This window comes from Musca domestica, unplaced genomic scaffold, assembly GCF_030504385.1.
Source record: "Musca domestica strain aabys unplaced genomic scaffold, Musca_domestica.polishedcontigs.V.1.1 6, whole genome shotgun sequence".
NCBI lineage: Eukaryota > Metazoa > Arthropoda > Insecta > Diptera > Muscidae > Musca > Musca domestica.
This window is the reverse complement of record NW_026712363.1, coordinates 7,441,039-7,468,083: the sequence shown is the minus strand read 5'-3', so window position 1 is coordinate 7,468,083 and position 27,045 is coordinate 7,441,039. Positions and strand designations below refer to the sequence as shown.

The window sequence follows — 27,045 nt, the reverse complement described above, 5'->3', positions numbered from 1 at the left end:
CGTAATTTCTGCAAAATACGGGATTGTACACCCAAGTATTTTAACAAGTAGAGAAATAAGAAAATATGAAATAGATTATAACAAACTTAAATATATTCAGTTTGGAACAACATTTCTTAACAACTCTTATCTTGTGTTTGGAATAAAAATACCTAAACAATTTATAACAGTAAAATTAAGATTTATTGTACCAATACCAGATAATGAAAATAATGAAATAGAATCTAATATGGAAAGATTTTTTGAATTTCAAAATAAAACTTATAAATTTGAAGAGAATAAACATTTAAAAGATTTAAAGTTAAGTCATCATTGTTTAATAAAGAATAATTGTCAATTGATAAAAAAAATAAAGACTTTGAAATTATACAGTTAGATATAGACACAATTATAATTAAAAATGCAATAAACACGACTGTAAATCAAACTTGTAACTTTGAAAAAATTTTGTTAAATGGAAATTATTTAATTAATTTTAATAATTGTTCAGTTAGGATAAAAGATTATTATTTTTCAAATATTGCAGAAATTACAAAAGAAAGACAAATAATTGAAAATACAAACAAAACTCAAAATTTTAAACATAAGATATCGTTCGAACAAATTGAAAAAGAACATCAATACAATGTAAGAAATATCGGAAAATTAAAATACCACACTAAAATAACATATGTATGTAATATTTCTATAGTAATTGTAATAATTATTTTAATTTTCATAATCATAACAAAACATAAATATATAACTGTAAAATTAAATAAAAGAATTCAGGAGAATTCTAGTCTAAAGGGGGGAGTAGTTACGTATAATCATACTACCCCTGATAAAATTGATAAGTTCTTGGAAACAATTAGCCAATAAAACGTGTACAATTATTGCACTGTAAGCATAAGTGAATTTGACATTCTTTAGTTTGACTTTATTTTATTTTTCCAGTTAAAACTGTCTGGAGCTGAGTATACAATTATTTACAAAAGTGTGTTAATCAAATTTCATTTAAAATAAACTTATGCTAACACTGCAATAATTAATTAACAAATAATACCTGTAGAATAAGTAAATTAAAAATGTAAAAGTTAGTCTTAGTTCCATCCTCTTAGTCGCAAGTCGACGAATAAATAAATAAAAGAAAGAAAAAAAAAAAACAATTTTTTTTTAATAAACATAATTAATCAGGTTATCTAATTCGCGCGAACACCCTTACAAAGTGGGATCATCAAAAATAACATTGTTGTTCTTGTCAATAATAACTACATGAGAATAATTGTCATTATTATTATTGTTGTTATTTCAAACATTGGACCCAAAAGAGAAACTTCATTGAAAATTTATTGAAGAGGAAAATTTGATATTTAAAGCCCCGACAGTGTTTGCTACGGTGGAATAAGAAGTGGCGATATTTATGTGAGATTTTTATAATATTTGTATCCTAAAGATGTGTGATAGATAGAAAATTGTCTAGAGATTGATGCTCTGTAGTTTAGCAGTTATTAATTGACTCAAAAAGATGAGAGAAAGATTGCGACATGCGCAACTGGACTAAACCTAAGCTACACCGTTTTCACATGTAAATCAAAACATTTTATTTGTAATTTGCATTTCGATTTATTCCAATTGCAACTTAAAATGTTCCCTTTGTAAATCGAATTATTTCCATTATGCAATTTGAATTGTTCAAATTTTAATTTATTTTTTTTATTTATTTTATTCGAATTTCAAATGGAATAATTCGACTTTCTAATGAAATCATTCGAATTACAATTGGAATAATTTGAATTTCAATTGAAGTAATTCGAATTAGATCTGACATGATTCGAATTACATCATGAAATTATCAAATTACAATGGAATTCTCGAATTACAAACGAAATGTTTGGAATTAAAACTGAATGATTCAAATCACAACTGTATGATTCCAAGAAGAGCAAACTTCCAAAAAATAAATAGTCATTTGAGACTTCTGCATTTATAAAAACCCTATATGCTTCCCATACCTTATTCCCTTGTTTTGGTCATAAATTAATAGCATGTAGGTTTGTTGAGGGACTTTACTACTAGGTGCAATACGTTATCTGTGAATTTTAGTCTACCGATTTTTTAACGTTTTCTATAGATGATAACTGGCATCCGATGGAATAGGGTGACTGCACTGTAGCATTTGACCGTCTGATGGCTGTATCATGGAAGTGGATCTTCCATCACAATGTTATGAGATGACAACGCAAAAACACTACAGCAAGAATAGTATAGCCAGCTACACATGTTGTCTGACTGACATAACAGCATCATCGTCTCCACATTGGGGGATTGTTCTAGATTTTATTATATTTGATGTAAGTTTTGTTGCTTGTACCTCTACCATAGAAACCCAGCCTATGGTCAGTCAGATGGAGTGAAATTTCAATATCTTGTCCAGTTCCATCTACGTAACCGAATTTATCAAAAGGCATTTGGGCTAGTGGTTTACCAGTTCCCAATGGAAGATCTGCTATGAAATTTTCAACTCATGTGCCTCCATGTGTTACTAAATTGGCTCACAAGGCCTCCTGTTTACGGAAAATGTTTTAGTCTTTTTCGCCCATTCGTGCATCGCTATAAGTCTTAACGACCAGGCCCGACACTTATATAACTCCCACAATTTACAATGTGTGGTATTGAATATGGTATAGTCGGTTTAGGAGTAGCAACCCTCAATGTATTTCTACAATTTAGTAGATCCCCCACATAATGGCACCTTCACATTTTTCCGTATATTCCAACCAAAGCAGCTGTAATTCGACATTTGCAGCTGTTAAATGATCGAGAAAATGTTAAATTTGGATCCATTATTTGGTACAGGCGACCTATAACAGTACCACCAGTTTTTCCGTATTTTGAGAGTTTCAGCTCCCCGATTTCTAACCGAATTTGGTCTCAGTGAGTGATATCTTATAGCAAGAAGTGTTTCATGTATGTTCACTATTACGTAACACATAGGTGTAGTCTACAATTTCCAATCATATGAGCTGGAACTTAGTTATTTCGGGTTAACAAAGATGACTTAAAATTTAGTTTTATGGAAATTTATCAAAATTTTTTTACTTATCTCGAAAACCCTGGAAACTTCATTCGATATCTTATGTGAAAATCATGGGTAACTGATCCCACGTTTTCCAAAATTTTTAATCTAAATTTTAACAAATTATCGTAAATCTTAAAAACTATTTGACCACTTCGCTCCCACTGTCAGTCAACCTATTATTTTTCTGTAGCAGTGAAATAAACATTGTTGTTGTTATTGCTCTGTTATATATAAATGAATTTAAAAACAGTTATTTGACGATGATACATTATTAAAAGCCTAGTTCATTCATTGGAACACACACATACACATGCCTACATATGTACTCTGCGATACACATTCATATACCATTGCTTTCGTTGGCGGCGGCTACTGGGTTTGTCCTTCTGCAAGCAACAACGCCCACAAGCAAACAGAGGCCCACCATTTTGTAATGAAAGAGCTACAAACTCATTTGATATGAACAACAACGACGACAGCGGTGACAAGAATTTCCAATACTCGGACCGTCATCCAGCGATCTAGAATTCATTGAAATTGTTCATGTGTGAAACAGCCCCCCTCTTCAGTTTGCCTTTTTCGTGGATAAATGGCGGGAGAGTAAGGCAGTTTGCAAATTTTCATCGGAGTCATTTAAAGTACTAGTACAATGGAGGCATAAGAGACTTACTACAAACTATTTGGTTTTTAGACCTTGAAAAGAATATTAAAAATATTTGAATTTATTTTAGTTTACAAGAAATTAATGCTTGAAATGACTTAGAAATACGTAATAATAGTTTAAAAAATTTCAAACATTGAAAAATATGTACAGCAATTTGTGCATTCAGGCTGAGGCTAATTTTTAATTTTTTTAAATGTCATTCAATGAAAGCAGAAAATGTCGGAAATATCATTAAATATTAGAATAAGTTTAGATTTGTTCGAATTGGTCACCTTTGGCATGAATTATGGCCTTCAAACGGCCAATGAAACCGTCACACGCTGCTGAATGTTGCTATGCGGTATTTTGGCTCATTCCCGGTAAAGCGCTTGCTTGAGATGATCGACACTTTGGTATTTTTTAGTGCCAACCTTACTTTCCAAAATACTTCAAACACAATAGTCCAACGGATTGGTATTCGGAGATTTTGGTGGTCATTGTGCGCTGGAAATTAAGCAAGGAACCTCATTTTGCTTGCTGAGTGCGGTGATGCTGAGTCCTGTTGAAAAATTCGAGGTCTGCGGCCAAAATGTTTGCGTGCCCAAGGCTTTAATACACTCTCCAGAATATTTTCGCGACAATATTCGGTCGATTAATACAAGCTGTTATGGCGGCCCACACCCTCACCGTTGCCGGCGTTGTTTGGGTTCTTGTGGCCAACCGAAAGTGCACATTTTCAGCTGACCTCTTTGGCCAGTAAACACGATAATTTTGTTTGTTTACAAACTGCTGGACAACGAATGTTTTCTCGTCGGAGAAAACCAAATTCGGCAGTTCAACACTTTCGGCCATGCGAAGCAATTCTTTAGCTCTTTTGAGTCTTTTTTCTTTCTATTGCGGTGTAAGTTCTTGCACTTTTTGGAATTTCAATGGCTTTACCCCGATCTCATTTTTCAATATTTGTCGAATGGAATATTGCGATTTGTTCAGCTCACGAGACATTTTTCGGCCACAGCGTCGCGGGTTTCGATCAAGTTGTTTCTTTACTTTTCGAACCATTTCTGCTGATGTTGCTGTTTTCTTCCGTCCACTTCCTTGACGTCGGGCTACGCTACTAGTATCACGGCAACGAGCGATGGTACGTGACGCAAAAGATTTATTCACATTTAAATGCTGGAGTGCTCTAACGATAGTCACTTGTGGTTTTCCAGCCAAATATAAAGAAATCACACTATCACGATTGAATTCCACTACGAATAACTTTTTTTCTGGAAATTGTTCTCGACAAAGCTTTTTACGCTTGTAAACAATGTAATGAGCTGTCACCGGGATATTTTAACAGCTGTCGGACGAGTGGCTTAGAAATGACAGCAGTCTGAAGTTGGTTGCCGTTTTTTCATCTCACCCTGAATATGAGAAAAATGCATCATTAGCTTCATAACATTACTAACGTACTTAAATAGGCAACTTTAATGCAGGAGACACATAAGCAGCACAATACACATGTTAAATTAATTTTTGATAAAAAAAAAAAATTAAAAAAGTATCAGTCGGTTTTACCGACAGATGTATACCCTCAGCCAATGTTCAATTATTTAATTATATTTTGACTTGAAATATATTTTGACTAATTCTACAAATTGTTGACCCTCTGTGGAGTAGGTTCCATTTCGTATCGGTCCCAAATAAATATGATATAAATATTGCGACGTTCCAGAGGGAATGATCCGATTTCTAACATCTTTATAACAGATATTATGTTGATGGAAATATTGGGATGCGCCAAGTCTGAATGGAATCGAATGTTAATTTCGCGTGTTATGAGCTTTATGGATATTCAAAATTTTGACCCTTTGTGGGGGACGTACCAGAAGGCGTTTGGCGAAACATTCCGTCTTCACACCAGACATTGGGTCAAATACAAATACTTTTTTTTTTTTTTTTTTGATATTTTCGACCTTTTTGTGAGGGAGTGAACCGATATTGTCCATCTTCGAAATATATCTAAATTTTATAATAATATTACTATGTACCAAGTTAAGACGCAAGACCGAATCGGAAAGTCTCTTCGAGTGTTGTCATGCGGACAAGCCATCGACTCCAAATGTCCTAAACGGATTGGTCTTTTTTATATTTTAATGTTATTTCAGCTTCTTTTTAGACAATTTAATTCATCAAACCACCAAAACTTACCCACGGCGGTAAGACAATACTATTCATTTTTAATCTAATTGCTCTTCTCGGGATCTAATTTTTATCGAATCAATGTAAAAAGTGTACGGCGGCCAGTAGGCTTAGTTGTGCTTTTGTTTGTTGCAAATATAAGAAGATAAAATATTCTTGGCAGCTAAAGCCAAAATCTCCAACCATTTAATAGAAAATGTCCAAATTTCGGGTGTGGCTTTGCAAAATTGCGGATATAGAATAAAATAAAATTTGCTTAAATAGAATTTTCCAATTTGCAATGCAGATATGAGTAATGCAGCTACACCGAAATGGCTGGATATGAATGATTATATAGAAAATCGTCACTTGGGTAAAAAATGTTTTTTGTCATAGAAGTTATTTTTAAAATAACTTCTGGGGAAAAATCCCAGACAAAAAACAAGGGAACTGGTGAGGATTGATGGCTCTTTCTGAAACCTAGGTATTCCCTGCCTTACCCCCTGGTAAACATTACCATCGTTCTTCACTAATAAACAAACGTTGTTTTTATAAAAACAACAAAAAAGGGGTTAATCCTGACGATTTTGCAACAACTATTGTAAATAACTTCATTTTAAAATCAGTATGAGTTTTTAGTAGTTTTTTTTTTTTCAAAATAATCCTACTTTTCATGACATAGATTGCAGACGATTGTCCTCTTGAGATTGAAATGAAAATGGCATTAGAAGAATAGGACTAATTTAAATTTAACTCGTTTTAGATTATTATACCCTCAAGTATAATTTCCTTAAAAGAAGGGCCATATGTTTCTATACAATGCTGTACACCTACCATTCACACACATACACAAGCTCCCCACATATGTACATTTCATATTAATTAAATATTATTAAATTAACTACTCGGAAGCATTGTTAACTGGCACATTCGTTCATACAGACGACAGTAAAATTATTCACACCCATGTGAGTGAAACGCCAATGTAGCAAAATTCATATTCATAACTTTTATTCATACATTCCTTCCTTCCACCACGTCAGCATCCAGCAACGAAGCTTGGGTCTTGTGGCGTAGTGTCCTTTGGGCGGAATATGTGTTGACGAAACATATGAATTTTTCCTTAAAGGGATTTCATTAGGTTTTTGGCATTCCACACATAATTGTCAATCATAAGAAGCGCATACATCGTAATTTAATTCGGCACCCCCACCCCATCTCAAACCCTCCTCTCCTAAAACTTAAAGAGGCAATTAATTTGGGGCTTAAACATGAATGTTCTCAAAAATGTATGTTTATAACATAAGGTCTCTAATAGGGGAAGTTTTGCTGTTATTTTATATAATTAAAATTGTTTTGTTTGCTGCCATTCTCTTGTTCGGGTTGGAGTTGTTTAAATGCTTCCTTTTTATTTAATTTTACATAAAAGAAATGCTTAAGGAATTATTAAATGGTATTCGTAGGACTCTTCCGCATGTGAACTGTGGACTCGAACCTAAAACATTTCTGTGCTTAATTCTGAAATCAAAACTTTTATAAACGAATTTCGAATCCGAAATTTTATATAGAAAACCTTTTTTCATTTTGATTTTTTAAAATTAATATTAAATAGCATAATAATATTAAATAGCAACAAGTACGCAGGATGGGGCCCTCCGATAAGATTACATTATTGTATATTATTTGATCTGTTGTATCTATCCCAACTTATAGTTCAAAGCTGAAGTTCTCTCCTTCTAACACTGTCATTTTTATACAAAACGTGCCTCATCAAAATATCTTTGGACCAAATCTGTTTCAGGACATTTGGACTTGATCTAGAGATATCGATCTGTCCGTCTGTCTGCTGGTGCGCACGATAACTCTCGAAGGGAGTATCCGATTTGGTTCAAATTTGGTACATCGTAATATTATTGCCAAACTTAGATCGAGTTTCGAGATCGAGTTTGTGCAAACTTTGTAAATCCCACTATCCCACCTCCCATATAAAAGGCAAACAAAGTGAATAATCATGATGCTCATAAAACACGAGTTGAGCATCCAAATTTCTTCAAATTTCACACATCCTAATACTAATATAATATCTGGTGTGAAGATGGAATATATCGTGCCACTCCTCGTACCTCCTCCCAACGCGTCTAAATATTAAATAATTATATCTCTCATAAAATGCGAAATAAGCATCAAATTCTCTTCAAATTTCACATATCCCAATATTTTTACTAACCCAAGTTCTGGCTTGAAAATGATAAAAAACGGCCTGCCTCTTCTAGCACCTCTCACATAGAGATTCACAATTTGCAATACTTATATTTCTTATAACTTGCGAAACAAACCGACTTACTCCTTCTCTTACCTCCTCCACAAAACGTTAAAACTATCTTAACTATTATTCCTAAAACATGGTTTTCTTCAAATTTTGCACATCCAAATATTTTTATCAGTGTTAGAAGGAGTGGAATACTATGGTTCAATATGTCTTAAACCTCAAGCATATTTTAACATTTTCCAATCTTATATAAAGAGAAGGAAATCGTCGATATAGTCCAAATCGGGTCACTGTAGTATATATCAGAGTTAGTTCAGATGAGAAGTGGACAATACTGGTTCACTCCTTTGGTATCTCCTCCATAAAGGGTCAACATTTCAAACAATCATAATGTAAGTCAAAACTTATTTTATACAGCTGTCAGCAAAAATGACTGATACTTTTTAACTTGTTATCTAATGTTCAGCAAAGCAAGAAAATAAAACAATCATATTTTGTAGTAAGCGCAAGAATCATCCAAGTTTGATGCTTCTAATATCGCAATAACTGTCAGACTTAGATTATGTATAAAGTTGGACAAGATCGCCCCACTCCCACTAATGGGTCATTCCTTAAAGATTGTAGAAAAGAGAAGATAATTTTTCCAAATCCAAGTAATAAGTAACGTCGACACAGAGTGTGTCCATCCGACTATAAAACCGAAGGTTTTGCATTCGAGACTTGGCGTCAACAAACGAAGATTGTTTTTAATTAAAAATCACAAGATTGCAAGTTCAATACCTGAAGAGGACAAAGTAAAAAATTATTGTGATGGAACATTAATTTAAAAAATCCTTTTCTAGACAACATACCTTTATAGAGAAAGCAGTTTGTGTTGTTTAGTTGTACGAAGTTATTACCAAAAAATAGTATGTTTTCATTAGTTTTTGTTGGGATCTTCACAACAGACCTTGTGTTCATAGAAATATTAAAATGTGCCAAGTTTGAATGGAATCGGATGTTAAGCTCGCGTTTTATGATCGATTTGTTAATTCAAAATTTGGAGGTACCAGAAGAAATGGCCCGATCTCTATAATCTTTATAACAGATCTGGTGTTGATGAAAATGTTCAGATGTACCAAGTCTCAATAGAAACGGATGTTAATTTCGAGTTTTATAAGCTTAATGGATATTCAAAATTTTGACCGTTTGTTGGGTAGGTACGAAAAGAAGGGGGCCGAAATATCTTATCTTAACATCAGACCTTGGGTTAATAAAAATATTGGTATAAGTGAAACTTGAGAACAATAGGGCTCTTACTTCACATTTGATAAGAGTTATAATTATTTAAAATTTTGAACTTGTGTGGGGGAGGTATTTGATAGAGGGGAACGATATTGTCCATTTTCGCACCTAAACTAGCACTGATGCAAATATTAGGTTTTACAAAGTTGGAGAAAAATCGAAATCTTTCCCTTTCTGTGCAGAAAATATTTTTTTTTCCCTGAAAATTTTGACCTTTTTTTAGGGGAGGTTCCAGAAGAAGTGGACCGATATTGTCCTTTTTCGCACCTGATCTAGCACTGATGGAAATATTAGGATTTAAAAAGTTGGAGCAAAATCGGATCATCCTTTCTCTTTCTGTGCAATAAAATATTTTCTTTGAAAATTTCAACATTTTGTGGGGGAGGTACTACAAGGAGTAGACTGATATTGCCCATCCCGAACTCGATCTAAAGTTTGACAAAAATATTTCGATGTACCAAGTTTGGACCAAATCGGATACTCCCTTCGAGAGTTATCGTGCGCACCAGCCAGACAGACGGACGGACGGACATCGCTAGATCGACTCCAAATGTCCTGAAACATATTTGGTCCAAAGAGACCTAGGGTCTAAAACCGTTAATTGGACTAGGCAGTTTTTGACCGTATCAAATGATATATACCCTCTCTAGCCATATGGCTGAGGGTATAACTAGCCATATGACTGAGGGCATAAAAAGAAGTAATCAGTAAAACCTTTCATTCGTAGCTACCCAAAAATTAACCTAACCTGCTATCCGAAATATCGTGTTTTTTTTTGTCCACTAAAATCGAAGAAAGGTAATCCATTCATAGTGTTTTATTATAATTTTTCGTTTGCCAATGCCGAGTCTTGAACTCAAAACCTTCGGTTTCGAGCCGTCGTTACTTGGTAATGAGAAAAATAAGGTCTTGTTGCATATTATTTAAGGAATATCCCATCATATTCTGGAAATACAGAATGTTTTTTGTTTACATTACCTTTTAATACGTATACATTACCATTAAAAGACGTATAACCCGTCTCAGCAGCTCCTAAGTTTGTGCTGGGTGTATTGCATGTATTGCAATATCCTGGCGGTGGTTAACCTAGAGACATTTTCTTATTTGTCTTGTTCTTGTATATTTCGACTAACAAACTCCTTATTAGAAAAAGGGAAGCGATGTTTAACAGTCTGACTAAACAAAAATATTTTGACTGCAAAAAACATGCTCGTTTGTGCCACTTGCTGATGTGGACTTTGGACTTCGAAAATAGATGTGCACAACAAATGGAAATGGATTTTAATTGTTATTATTTCGTTTCGTTTCCTCATGTTCTTGTATGTCAGACGCAAAGATCTTGATTCAAAATGGCTACGATATGCTATGTTATATGCCCTCAAACACAAGCACACTACATACGTATGTATGTATATGCATACAGTTCGGTGTACAACTTCAATTTATTCTATGTCAAGTACACGGATTTTCGTTTCTTAAGACAAAGGTAACAATTTGGTTTCTCGATTCGACTGTTTGCTTTCTTTTATTCTCATCCCTCTTTTCTGTACCTACCTACTACCTTGACATACCCTGTTTTTTTTTTAATAGAAAGCTTTAGATTTTCAACGATTTAATGGTGTTCCCAAATGTCAATCATTTTCCAATCCCATTGTATGTTCATTACCCAATATCGTGCCATGTTACAATGTTTTACTACCCCTTTTTATTTCAATTTCAAATGAAAAGCAGACGGAAAAACATATTCCCCGATATTACCTTTTCTGTTTGAGTCTTAAATGTTTCTTTTGATGTGCAGAAGAGTGGAGATTGATTTTTACAACTCCCATCATTCGCTCGCCATGTATCCATGCCGTTGCCTGACATAACAAAATGCAGGATTATTTGTTGCCAAATAAGGATCCGTATCGAGTCTTATTGTTCTTAAGTAGTATTGTCGTTTATTGCCAATTTTGCAACATTTCCATTTGTTTTTGGGATAGCGAGAATCAGCAGCAACAGCATCATCAGCCAAATATCCATTGAACTATTACTTTATAGAAGACATCTTAGAGTTGTAAGGTAGGAAGGAAGAGAAAGGACACAAACGTGGAATGGTATTTATTGTTCATCATTATCAGCATCATCCGAAAATAACAGCAACATCATCATTATTAACAGTGCATTTCATCTATTTGTATTTGTATGTGTGTACATTAAGTGTACTTTTTTACAAAAAAAAAAAAAAAAAAAAAATACAAAAAACAACAACCTTCCATCCAAACGAAAATAAAAATATAAAAACAATACCTCGTACATTTAAATGAAATCCTGACATGTCATTTCAATCTTTGAGGTACACACAGGCGATGTGTGTGGGTGTGTAACACACATATAAACACACACACACACACATTCATACCTTACACAATCGCACACTTCCAGTACAACACTTGCCATTGTGTGAGTGTAAAATATAAACTTTGTTAGTAACTGACTGTCATTGTGACAGTCAGAAGACAGCAATGATAAAATAGCAAACATATGAAAATACACAACAAAAGTTTTCCTCTCGCTCAACGTGGATTTTGTTTTGCCATCTTCTCCATGTCATTGTTCTAGTAGCAGCATTTGTTGTTGTTGTTTTTTCTTTGTGTCTTCATCCCCGTCTGTTACTATTCGAAGCACACTATTCACATATCATATCTCGCATCACCGGGAATGGAAGGAAGAATAAGATGTGACATTGAACAGTAGTAGTGATGTCGTTCAGCATTTCTAAATGGAATTAAATTTCTTTAACTTTTAATTCGCCTTTGTTTCTTTGCACGACGTGGGTGGATATCATGACGCTACTTTTCGCACTTCGGAGTAGTGACAAGTAGGTAACTATTCTTTAGATTTTCTTGGGGACAGAAAGTAATGTGTTACTCAACAAAACAATAAGCAAAGCAAATGAAAATTTATTTAAGAATAACCCATTATAAGGTAAGGTTAACAAACTACCTTTCGTAAACATATTACGTACTCCTCATTACCAAGTAAAAAGTAATGGCGATACACAGGGTGTGCGCGTCCAAATTCATTTTCAGCTGCGGGAAAATGAATAAATTCTAAATTGTTTTAAAGTGGAAAACAAATTTACCTCAACAGTTTGGAAAGTAGACTTTTACTTTGTTCGTGTGATATGCCCTGTAAAACAATGAGTTACTAGGTTGGTTTGTAATTGATTATGAACTACAAATATTGTAGGAATACTGTAGATGGGGCTAGGAGCAGCTAACTACCATTTGGAAGGATCTTGAAAATTTTTCTACAAATTCCAAAAAAAAAAAAAAAAAAAAAACTTTTCAATGATGAGCTTAATACGGGGCTATACGGAGGCGCGGATCTGCATAAATAATTTTAATTGTCATAGGCTCAAGTACCCACTAAGATCTTCAAATACGAAATTTCAAACAATTCGGGTAAATAATGTCGCTAAAATCATAAAAACACCGAATATCGGGATGTACCGTTATGTGGGGGCGGGGTCTAAACCAAGACGTGGACAAGCATAGGCTTTACAAACTTCGAATACGAAATTTGAAACAATTCGATCCAGAATATATATACTTTGTAGGGTTTATCATGAATATTTCGAGGAGTTACAAACGGAACGACAAAGCTAATATATCCTCCATATAATGGTGGAGGGTATAAAAATGTACAATTCAACTAATGGTAGTAAAACAACATAGTGTTCGGCCTATTTCAACATTCCATGCGTCCTATAATTAGGTGGGGATCTTAGTAAAAATATATAAGGATAAGCCAAAACCAGCACTTACCCTTTCGAAAACACACTACCAATACCGAATTAGCTCATCTCAGAAAAAACGTGATCACGTTTTTGGTATTTGTTGATTTGCACTGTTAATTGCAACAGTCAAACATCGGCGGTAAACCCATTCGATGTTTCCAATAGTTGGGCTACGAAATATTAATAGCATCGAGTTTATAGTTTTTATTTTGAGAAACATATTGCTAATTAAAAAACTTTGAACGATATTTTCATGTGAATAATACATAAAATATCGGTGGTATCGGTTTTGTTTTGCCATCTCAATGTTACAGCTCCGTGGTGCCAAAAATAAGCAGGGACTCATGTAAGTTTAAGCTAATAAAATATTTTTTTCCCATGTTCTTTTATTTTTAATATCTTAAAAGATGTAAATATCACAGGATACAAAAGTAGTATTTTAACCAACGAAAACTTAGTTGTTTCGAAGTATCGTTATTAATTTTGGTTATAGGTATCGACAAGTTTCTTGCAAGTGCAGGGTTTGCTATCCAGGAAAGAACATTTTGTATAACTTCTTTATTATTGTAGTTTGGATTTCTGTAATCGAGTCAATTCAAGAGGAGCATCGATGAAAGTGTTTTAAAACTTAAAAAAGTGATTTGTTTTGGCTACCATCTTCATGTACATTTTTTTTGCAAATATTGTGGCAATGAAAACCACAGTTTAATATCAATGGCATTGCTGCAATTGGAAAAATGTAAACATACAACTAATGTTCATTCATTCAGTTTTTTTTTCAACTTCTATCCATTCGTCCATCTATCCTTCCATTCATTCTGACTGTTTGTCAGTCAGTCAGTCAGTCAATACATTCTTTCTCTCTCTCTCGTTCGATGTATGTCCCTCCGTTCATTGCGGATTCATGTTGCTATTGCTGTACGATGTGGCAACAATAGACGAGAAACCGATGATGGTCGGCAAACATCATCACATGCCGCCAATACCTTTCCAACATCCTTCCGTCGTGCCACATAACAAAGGGACAAAAACTGTCATACGACGAAGAACGTAAATGTCGTTATTAAATGAACAATAAAAATGCCTGCATTACTGTTGATAAAAACAAATGGAAGAAAGGGAAGAATCCAAAGAATGAAAGGACTGCAGAAAAAAAGAAGCACAACAACAAAATAACAGGGAAATGAAATAGATGTTTTGTCGAAAGATGTGGGATGGTGGTTGAGGAGACGGCGGAAATGACATTTTTGGGGGGAAATTATGGTAAAATAATAAATCTTTGAATATACATATTTGATATTTTTTCCAGCTTGAATATGCTAAGGACAACAGAATAGAGAAAGACATGAATGAGTAACGAACAATTACATTGCTGGCACATATCCCGAAAACATTCGTATTATATGTTGTCCAAATTTAATAAATAAAAGTTGAAATAACGATGTTATATTTAATAATCCCTTAATATAAAATTTACTTTAATTTGCGAGTATAATAACTTCAAACGTAGCATAGATGAAGAATACTTATAATTTGGGTTATTATACATGAAATTAGGTTCGATGGAAAATATTTTTATTGGATTCTAATGTTTTAATTCATTTATATGCATGTCCGTTGGCTTTTATTAAAATTTTAGAAATTGGGAGAAATTCGAATATTGTCATTGAGTGTCACCTATTTACTGTTGTTAATATTTTCGTCCATAGCTGTTAGGTGTAAAGGCTCTGGCAATACTCAGACCAATATGGTATACTTAAAATACATGGAAGAATCTAGAATTGTTTTATTTAACAACTATTTTATTTTAGCAACTTTTTCATTTAAAAAATATGTAATTTTAATAAAAAAAACTTGTTTGCTTCTTTTCAGGTACATACAATTTAACTCTATAGAGTCTGTAATTACATTTTTCAGTAAGTAATTTTGAAAATCAATTTTTAAATTAACACTTCAAAATTTCAAAAGTCGCATGATAACCGTTTGAAAGGCTACCCAATGAATCCAAATATGTTTATTATTGAATCCAAATAAGTTTATTAAAATTCCAGAAGCAGTACTTAGCGATACTGCTGTTTCTTATTACTATGGATCGATTAGGTTTAGAGTGTACAATAGGTCAAGGTTAATATCCTACACCAATATCACAATAATCTGAGTTGGTTTATGCATGTCCTCCGCCTGCCATGTATTTTTGTTATAGTCCGAATTCCGAAATTTTGTACAGTTCATTTGTTTGGCTCAAGGACGAACCCCATTGAAATCTGTGATAATCGGTCCCGATTTAGATATAACTCCCATCTATATCTCAATCAGACTTAACGTTTATTGTGCACTTAATGCCTTATATATGCCAAAATAAGATACATTTAATCATGTAAGGCCAAATATAACTTATATAAGTACCGAAGTCAAAGTTTTTCAAATTTGAAAAAATCGCTTGTAATATATTTACATATAGCTCCCACACATATCGTCTATCTTTTAAATCTACAACACACGCTAAATATGTTATCAAATTTAATAGATTTTGGCACAACCAGAGATCATCTGTTTGACAGTTTTTTTTAGGTTTTTGACTGTCGAAAAGTTGCAAACGTCATATACTTGTATAAAACGTGAAAAAAGTATAAAACGTCATAAACTTTTAAAATACTGTAATGTACTACATAATACATGCCAAGTTGATTATTGAAACCTCATTGATCTTAATGTGGATAGTTTCCTTGTGTGAGTCTTCCAAATCTGTAAAAGTTACTTCAAAGAGCTAAAACCTGAGGATAGAGTTTTGTTCTAAAGACATAAAACTGTAAATATTGGGCAAGGTGCATATTGCCTTTTAATATCTCGATCAGGCAATTGATGGCTGACGACATAGCAAAGCTGCATTAGAAAATGTCCATAAATATGTTATTCTGATATCGGAAAAATTGCGGTATACTTTGGAGAAAAAAAATACAGATATGATTGATATAGACTTAAAAATGTATTCCAGAGCATTTGTTGGGTGTACATTTAATCGATAAAAATCAGCAAAATTCTCGTTGAAGTGTCCGCTATGTTACATTATAACATAAAGCTTTGTCAACTCAGAATGCCCTCTTGGCATAAAAGAATAAAATCTTAAAAAAGTCGCAAAAAATATGCCAATAATAATGTTAATATAGATTTTGAAGTATTTTGTGATATTTTTATTTTATTTTTTATAATAATAATTTTGAAGTGTATATTTTGTGATATTTTTTCACCTTACAACACAGGTTGGGGTTGTTTTCTTTTTATTTATATTAGATTACAATTATCGTCCGATCCTCACGAGAATTTTCATAAGGGCAGGGTTAGGCTCAGAAGGGCTAAGCCTAAAGATGTCCGCAGTATATTTAGGGGTTGAAATTTACCAACAACTAAAAATGTTTTTCATTTTGCAGCCGTTATAAAGGTCGCAAATATAAACCAAAGGACACGAAATGTCGCATAAAGTTTATGCGACTCGAGTTTAGCACAGCGAGTAGAATGGACAACTACTTTTGTGTGAAAAAATACCAACATTTCCATTCTACACAAAAGGCGATTTTCTAGATTTTTTTCTTGACGAATATAGCCAAATATCGTAGACAAGCATATCATATAGATGAGTCTAAATTTGGAGATACAAAATGGATTTGGACATAATGGGGCTTCTAACATATTGTAGTGTTGTAGGGTATCAGATGGTCGCCCCCGCACGGCTATAGCCTTATCTTACTTGTTTTGTCTTGATCACAGTTTTCCATAGACATTTTCACAGAATTTTTTCTTTTTAAATTCTTGCAGATTTTTTTTTTAAATTTCGAAGTAGAGTCCTATGAATGTACCTCCTGATGTTACCTATTTCGAGAGCTATTTTGGGAGTAGAGAACCATCTTACAGAAAGATTTCAATATATGTAAAAATTTGGTATGATATAGTCAGTTACACCGATAATGATGTTTACCGATTGCCGGACAAACGAATATACAAAAACATAGACGTTGTGCGGACTTGAACGCACAATTTGAGGTGTTATGGTATTGGGTGCAAAAGAGTTAACTTTGACTATTCTCAAGTCATTCTGCCTTGGATTATGAGGTAGACAAAACTAAATGGCACTCATCACGATTTTCTAAACAATGCCAATTCCAAATTACAGCTCATTTGAATGAAAAATGTAGGTTTATAACGCTGAAATTAAAGGCAGCTGCTAAAAAATAGAATCAGGTTCTTTTAAGCACTTCAAATCAACCGGTACGTGAACATGTATTGAAATTCTTGTCATGGGTATTTAGTCTAGTCATTATTTTTAATAAAAATTATGACATTATATGAGCCATATCTGTGAATTATTATGTTTAAAAAATAAGCATAAGACCATAACCCCGGGCCGGCAACGCGGACCGGGCCAGCTTGTATTTTAATGATCCACATTTTGTCACCAATTTTATTTGATAGGTTCTAAACCTATTTATCGATTTTTAATGGATTTTGTCTAAATTAAACGACAAATCGTTAGAGCTCAATGTAACTACTACTCTATGTCACATAGGTCATTTCGTTAAGCAGACACATTTATACATCATTAATAAATAACATTTAAAATCCATTATGTCTTTGGAGATAATTTGTGCAGTTTATTTCTTCCCTCTTTATGCGAAATGTCAAGTTGACGTCATATTAAACCACCGCATGTATCTTACCAAAACAGACAACAATTCCATATCCCCATTATTTTACAATGGCTGTATGCATGTATGTGTGTGTGTGTAGGTGCATGTGGTTTATTGTCTTTGTCATAACAAATGTAATTATGTTTTGCAATTTTATGACAATGTGTCTGTTTATGATGATGAGGAGGTGGGGGAGGGGGAGCGGATGGTGGTCCATTGAATGATGCCAGTACAAATAACGTTAAACAACATCTCTGGTCACTTGTCCATGTAAATTTACATTCATCCACAAACTATAAAACGTAATGGGAAAAGTGTAATGTACAGCAGAAGAGATGGACAAGATATTCTCAATGGACTTTTAAATACCATTAAATACACCTGTAATCAAAGACGTAGAAGAACGTGTGTCAGAATCACAACCGCTTCTGGAATCTTTGAAATTTTTTAGTACTCGAATTAATATTATTTTACTTTGTTCCGTTGTTCCTTTAATTTAACATTTTGCTAGACTGTGAATGTTTAATGCGAGTGGTCAAGTTTATATTTGTTGAAAATCATATTTTTTAAAGTGGAATCCCCAAACCATTGGTTAACAGCAAATATTTTAATTATATTTGTATGTTTCAATTTGCACAGCAAGAAACAATAAATTAACCGACAGACAAACTGCTTTGTTTTTATTTTTTAATAAATTAGGAACAAACAACTAGCAGAGCATTCATTTGAATTATTTTTTCACGTTCAGTCTATGCTAATTTCGTTTTTCGCTGCTCCTCCATAAAACAAAAAAAAAATTGCTAATAGTTCGCTGGCGACCAGTCATTCGGAAGTGTGAACATTGTTGCTATAATTTGCTCGTTAACTGCCAACTTTGTTTTGAAACGTATTTTGAAACAAAATTTAACACCAAACATGAACGGGTACGACGAAAGATCTAAGGGGTGAAGAAGATGATAAATATGACCGAGTTGCTGCTGCAGTCTACCTCAAGTTCAGTTCGGTTTATAAACGACAAGAAGCGTGATGTCTACTTTGATTTGTTTTAATAGCAGAAGCGTGAATGAAGTGCTCAAATCGGGCCACTAAACGTGATAATATTATTAAATAAACACATATTTAAAAATTTTAATTTTGATAATTAATGCAAATTTAGTTTAACAATAAATTAATTAGTCTTAAACAGAGTATTTAACAGTTTATCGTATTTTAATCGATCAAAAATTAGTTCAAGAGATTTTAAACAAGTGAAAAAAACATTAAGTTCGCCGGGCCAAACTTTTAATACCCTCCACCTTAGGGTAAAGGAAACATTAGAAGAAATGTGGCAAAAGCCATCAAAATACCGAATATCGGGAGGTACCGTTATATGGGGGCTATATCAAATCATAGACCTATACATACAATGTGTCGCCAACGGAGCTAGAACCCATTATGGCTACAAATACGAATTTTCAAACAAATCCGTGACAAAATGTGGCAAAAATCATCAAATTACCGAATATGGGGAGGTACCGTTATATGGGGGCTATGTCAAATCATGGACCTATACATACAATGTGTCGCCAACGGAGCTAGAACCCATTATGGCTACAAATGCCAATTTTCAGACAATTCCGTGAAAAATGTGGCAAAAATCATCAAAATACCGAATATCGGGAGGTACCGTTATATGGGGACTATACCAGAACGTGGACTGATTATGAATATATATATATATGTATATATATATTTTTAAATTTCAAATTGTATTATTCCAAACACAATATATTTCGAAACCATTGTAAGCACATTTTGCAGGACAGGGAATGGAAGTTTTTAGAAAATAAACTAAGTTCTAAAAAAAGCGTTTTCTACACATAACCCTGTCTACTACAAAGCGTGATTATTTTATTCATAGCAACAAATCAACATTTAAGTTTCATAAAATAACATTGTTGTAAGACATTGGGAAAATATTGCAGAGGTAATGCTACTATGTAATATTTACTATTTGCTAATTTGAAGTAAACATTTAACATAATTTATTATAATGAACGTGACTTTTTGTTTAAAAAACGCTGAATGAGTTTCCGATGCCACAACAAAGGCAATGTTCATATTAAATAAACCATAAACATTGTCGTAGCCATAACTAAGTTAAAAAAATAAATACAACAAAATACCACCCTCCTGTGATATTCCATAGAATGGACGTAACATACCTTTATCTTACCAAGTAAACTCAGAATGCACAGGGGAATATGACAACGCCATATTCAAATGTGTCCTTGCAAAAATTGTTTATATAACCCCTCCCGATTTGCAGTTGTTTGAAATTTATGGAACATTTCTGAACCACACGTACTAAATTCCAACACTTTGTCTCATTGATTAGAAAACATACTTGCAGATACCAAGATGTAAGCCTATGTCGTCGGTATCATGCATAAGTGTTCCATATACCATATTTTGACTTTTGGAAATATACGATTTCTAAGTTTCTATATCCCTGAAAGAGCATACCGGAAGCTCTTTCAGAGATATAGGGCATAGAAGTTTAATTTGTAGGGGTCTCCCGTTATTAAATAAATAGTTAATTAATAAAACCAGTAAGCAAAAGGTTAAGGCGTGCGGGTCGACCGTGTGATATTCTACAACACTATAGTATTTTGGTCGATTTCGTTTTTGAAATAATGCCCGGTGGCATTTGGAGGATAGGTATTCAAAGCAAATTCGCAAGTTGTGGCCCATTGTGGCAATATTAGCCGATGGCCTCCAACAGAAAAAAAAAACAGAAACAGAAAAAAAGTTAATCGTGATTTCTTTATATTTGGCTGGAAAACCACATGTGGCTGTCGTTTAGAACATCCCAGCATTTAAATGTGAATAAATCTTTTGTGTCTCTTACCACCATCGCTCCTTACCGTGATACTGGTAGCGGAGCCCGACGTCATGGTAGTGGACGAAAGAAAACTGTTACATCAGCAGAAATGGTTCGAAAAGTAAAGAAGCAACTTGATCGAAACCCGCGTCGCAGTGGCCGAAAAATGGCTCGTGAGCTGAACATATCGCAATATTCAATTCGGCAAATATTGAAAAATGAGCTCGGGGTAAAGCCATTGAAATTCTAAAAAGTTCAAGAATTGCTTCGCTTGGCCAAAAGTGGGGAACTGTCGAATTTGGTTTCCTCCGATGAGAAAACATTCGTTGTCCAGCAGTTTGTAAACAAACAAAATGATCGTGTTTAGTTGCCAAAGAGGTCAGCAGAAAATCTCCACCTATGGTTGGCCACCAGAACTCATGGTGTGGATCGCCATAACAGCCGATGGTTGCTCTCGCTCGCATTAATCGATCGTGGCATCAGAATGAATGCCGAATATTATCGTGAAAAAATTCAAAATCTCCGGATACCAATTCATTGGACTATTGTGCCTGGAGCATTTCGGAAAGAAAGGTTGGCACTAAAAATACCGAAGTGTCGATCACTTCAAGCAAGCGCCTCGCCAAATAACCCAGAGCAACATTCGGGCAGCATGTGACGGTTTCATTGGCCGTTTGAAGGCCATAATTCGTGCCTAAGGTGATCAATTCGAACAAATCTTAACTTATTCTAAACTTTCATGCTATTTTCGACATTTTTGCTTTCAATCAATAATTATGGCGTTCGACTTTGTTGCAGTTTTATTTTTATCTCACCCTGTATATAGACAATTCTCTTACAGGAGGTAAAGTACACACAAATAACTTCTTGTATAGAATTTCAGACAACCTTCAGACGTCTTCGAACTTGACCTGCCTGCACACAAAAGGCTGCAACATTTTAGCTTCCTATACGTTTTGACTCTAGCGTGATTACAAAAGAAGGACAGACGGGCACGCTGATCAAGAATATATATACTTCGTTAGGTCTAAAAGTATTTTTCGATGATTTATAAACGGAATGACAAACAAAGGAGGGTATATTCCTCCTTACTATGTATGGTGGAGGGTATAAAAAGAAAGAAGAACAAGTGCATCTTCCCTAAATGTGACGTCTAAGCATAACATTTTTATACCCTCCACCTTGCAAAGGAGGGTATATTAACTTTGTTATTCCGTTTGTAACATCCTTAAATATTCGTCTTAGAGCCCATAAAGTGATATATATATATATATATATATATATATATATATATATATATATATATATATATATATATATATATATATATATATATATATATATATATATATATATATATATATATATATATATATATATATATATATATATATATATATATATATATATATATATATATATATATATATATATATATATACATACAGTGGTGGCCATGAGGTTAGCACACTAGATACTAGATATATATATATATATATATATATATATATATATACAGTGGTGGCCATGAGGTTAGCACACTAGATACTTGCTATTTTTAAACGCAAATATTTTTATATATCTTAAATTTTTTATGTGTGTTACTTGTCCTTCTAAGATCACGTCCCATCATGTCCAGCATTATCCTTTTATATATATTTTGCGTTTTTCTATCCAGAATAGCATAACCTCAAAAAAACGCTGGACAGTATTTTAGCACAAAACAAAAAAGTTCATTCATATTAAAAATGTATCAACACAAAAACACTTATTTTACTAAAAACTTAGTACTTGGTTGGATGTCCTTTATTTTTGATCACAGCTGCTCCTTGACATACTCTCTACAAGGGCCATACAGCGATCCACTGAAATACCATTCCAAGCCTTTTCTACTTCCTTCCATAAATCGGCAAAATTTTTAGGTTTTTCCCTCACTACATGCTGCTCCACATCATTCCAAAGGTTCTCAATAGGATTCAGATCCGGAGATTGGGCTGGCCATTTTAACACGTCGATATTGTTCGATTCCAAGCAACACCTCACTAAGCGTGAGGTGTGTTTTGGATCATTATCTTGCATAAATCGCCACCTAAGTGGCATGTTGTCCTCTGCATAAGGTATCATTGTATTTAGAAGTAAATTCTGGTATACATACTGGTCCATACGAGTATCAATTTTTTTTATAGGACCAACACCATACCCAGAAAATGCTGCCCACACCATCACATTACCCCCACCGTGTTTTATTGTTTTACTTGTGTACTTTGGATTATGTTGCATGTTCGGAGGACGCCATACATACCTTTTACCATCCGATCCGAATCTACAAAATTTAGATTCATCACTCCAAAGTACATTTTTCCAAAAAATTAACGGTTTTTTCAAATGCTCACGAGCAAAGGACAACCGAGTTTGTATGTTCTTCTTTGAAACATGTGGCTTATGCTGAGATATGCATCCACGTAATTTTTTTTCATTAAGTCTTCGTCTTATCGTTCTGCTGGACACGTTGATACCATATTTTCCTGAAATTTCTCTCTGGATTACGGTGGAACTCTTAAAAGGATCTTCGACAGACGCTCTGTATATTATAGAGTCCTCTTTACGTGAAGTTTTTCTGGGCCGAGGAGCCTGTCTAACATTTTGAGATGTTTTATACTTCTGAATATGTCTTAGTGCATTATAAACCATCTTCCTGGAACACTCCAAAGTATTAGCAATCTCACTTATACTTGTTCCTCTCGAGTTCATTTGTTGAATAATCTTTCGTTGTTCCTCTGTACACTTTTTTTTAGCCATATCTAAATAATGTTCATTAAGTCAGTTTGTCTTCCTCATTGATTAAATATTACCTAAACTTACCAATTAATATTTATACCTTCAAAAAAATGTAATTATACTTATATGTGCTAAAATTGTGTCCAGCTTAATTTACACATTACTGCAATAAATTGTAAATTTGAAAGAGAATAGCGATAGAATGCAAAAAAAAAAAACTAACGGGACTTACTGATCACACCATAAACAACACTAATTACCAAAAACTTTAGTTTATAATAGCAATGAAGTGATATAATTTGCTTTAGAAAACAGAAAGTATGAAGTGTGCTAACCTCATGGCCACCACTGTATGTATATATATATATATATATATATATATATATATATATATATATATATATATATATCACTTTATGGGCTCTAAGACGAATATTTAAGGATGTTACAAACGGAATAACAAAGTTAATATACCCTCCTTTGCAAGGTGGAGGGTATAAAAATGTTATGCTTAGACGTCACATTTAGGGAAGATGCACTTGTTCTTCTTTCTTTTTATACCCTCCACCATACATAGTAAGGAGGAATATACCCTCCTTTGTTTGTCATTCCGTTTATAAATCATCGAAAAATACTTTTAGACCTAACGAAGTATATATATTCTTGATCAGCGTGCCCGTCTGTCCTTCTTTTGTAATCACGCTAGAGTCAAAACGTATAGGAAGCTAAAATGTTGCAGCCTTTTGTGTGCAGGCAGGTCAAGTTCGAAGACGTCTGAAGGTTGTCTGAAATTCTATACAAGAAGTTATTTGTGTGTACTTTACCTCCTGTAAGAGAATTGTCTATATACAGGGTGAGATAAAAATAAAACTGCAACAAAGTCGAACGCCATAATTATTGATTGAAAGCAAAAATGTCGAAAATAGCATGAAAGTTTAGAATAAGTTAAGATTTTTTCGAATTGATCACCTTAGGCACGAATTATGGCCTTCAAACGGCCAATGAAACCGTCACATGCTGCCCGAATGTTGCTCTGGGTTATTTGGCGAGGCGCTTGCTTGAAGTGATCGACACTTCGGTATTTTTAGTGCCAACCTTTCTTTCCGAAATGCTCCAGGCACAATAGTCCAATGAATTGGTATCCGGAGATTTTGAATTTTTTCACGATAATATTCGGCATTCATTCTGATGCCACGATCGATTAATGCGAGCGAGAACAACCATCGGCTGTTATGGCGATCCACACCATGAGTTCTGGTGGCCAACCATAGGTGGAGATTTTCTGCTGACCTCTTTGGCAACTAAACACGATCATTTTGTTTGTTTACCAACTGCTGGACAACGAATGTTTTCTCATCGGAGGAAACCAAATTCGACAGTTCCCCACTTTTGGCCAAGCGAAGCAATTCTTGAACTTTTTAGAATTTCAATGGCTTTACCCCGAGCTCATTTTTCAATATTTGCCGAATTGAATATTGCGATATGTTCAGCTCACGAGCCATTTTTCGGCCACTGCGACGCGGGTTTCGATCAAGTTGCTTCTTTACTTTTCGAACCATTTCTGCTGATGTAACAGTTTTCTTTCGTCCACTACCATGACGTCGGGCTCCGCTACCAGTATCACGGTAAGGAGCGATGGTGGTAAGAGACACAAAAGATTTATTCACATTTAAATGCTGGGATGTTCTAAACGACAGCCATATGTGGTTTTCCAGCCAAATATAAAGAAATCACGATTAACTTTTTTTCTGTTTCTGTTTTTTTTCTGTTGGAGGCCATCGGCTAATATTGCCACAATGGGCCACAACTTGCGAATTTGCTTTGAATACCTATCCTCCAAATGCCACCGGGCATTATTTCAAAAACGAAATCGACCAAAATACTATAGTGTTGTAGAATATCACACGGTCGACCCGCACGCCTTAACCTTTTGCTTACTGGTTTTATTAATTAACTATTTATTTAATAACGGGAGACCCCTACAAATTAAACTTCTATGCCCTATATCTCTGAAAGAGCTTCCGGTATGCTCTTTCAGGGATATAGAAACTTAGAAATCGTATATTTCCAAAAGTCAAAATATGGTATATGGAACACTTATGCATGATACCGACGACATAGGCTTACATCTTGGTATCTGCAAGTATGTTTTCTAATCAATGAGACAAAGTGTTGGAATTTAGTACGTGTGGTTCAGAAATGTTCCATAAATTTCAAACAACTGCAAATCGGGAGGGGTTATATAAACAATTTTTGCAAGGACACATTTGAATATGGCGTTGTCATATTCCCCTGTGCATTCTGAGTTTACTTGGTAAGATAAAGGTATGTTACGTCCATTCTATGGAATATCACAGGAGGGTGGTATTTTGTTGTATTTATTTTTTTAACTTAGTTATGGCTACGACAATGTTTATGGTTTATTTAATATGAACATTGCCTTTGTTGTGGCATCGGAAACTCATTCAGCGTTTTTTAAACAAAAAGTCACGTTCATTATAATAAATTATGTTAAATGTTTACTTCAAATTAGCAAATAGTAAATATTACATAGTAGCATTACCTCTGCAATATTTTCCCAATGTCTTACAACAATGTTATTTTATGAAACTTAAATGTTGATTTGTTGCTATGAATAAAATAATCACGCTTTGTAGTAGACAGGGTTATGTGTAGAAAACGCTTTTTTTAGAACTTAGTTTATTTTCTAAAAACTTCCATTCCCTGTCCTGCAAAATGTGCTTACAATGGTTTCGAAATATATTGTGTTTGGAATAATACAATTTGAAATTTAAAAAGTAAAAGAACTGTAAGTTCGACCGAGCCGAACTTTGAATGCCCTCCACCATTTGGAACGAATTCGGCAATTTTCAAACAAACAAAATCCGTTAAAAACTCAAATATTCAAATGCGAAACTTGAAAAAAAAAAAAACAATGATTATTGTAGATAATTTTCTGTCTCAGCGGACTTCGCTAAATCGACATAGAATTTTATGCTGATCAATAATACATATACTTTGTGGGGTCTAAAATGTATATTTCGAGGTGTTACAAACGGATTGACAAACATACTTTGGTGGATGGTATAAAAACGAAAATAAATATTTTTGCAGATCAATATAGTTGTCCCTCCAATGATAACGTTTTTTAATCACATTTTCTAAGTTGAATTATATCACATTAAACTAGAGGATATGAAATCTGATTTTCAAGATCTAAGCTATAAACTAATGTCCTAATTTAAATTTTTGATTTATATGACCATCTTAAAATAACTTAGTTTTCTTAAATCTCCCAACAATAGTTATGTGGTGAATAGTAAAATTGCTTTGTTCTTTTCCCCCCAAAAAAAAAGAGTTTCCATCATTATACCTATCTTTATTGCAATCGTTCACATTATCATTATTATCAATGGTGTATCATCGTTGTCATCATTAGCATTGTCGTCGTCGTGGATGTCGCCATCATCAACGTCATCGTTGCTGTCGACAACATGATTATTATCGTTACCTCTTTTGTC

At 33.8% G+C, this 27,045-nt stretch overlaps 1 protein-coding gene across 8 annotated transcripts in view; it reads left to right on the top strand.

The window, feature by feature from the left end:
* LOC101890536 (poly(rC)-binding protein 3) overlaps nucleotides 1-27,045 on the top strand; it is a 211,974-nt gene that overhangs the window by 132,966 nt on the left and 51,963 nt on the right. Inside the window, exon 1 of one of the 8 annotated variants that reach the window (XM_005182258.4) lies at nucleotides 15,074-15,117. The exons of the other annotated variants lie outside the window; for them this stretch is intronic. The gene's annotated coding sequence lies outside the window, so the exon portion shown is untranslated. Of the gene's footprint in view, nucleotides 1-15,073; nucleotides 15,118-27,045 lie in introns of those variants that run through there. 8 annotated transcript variants of the gene reach the window in all.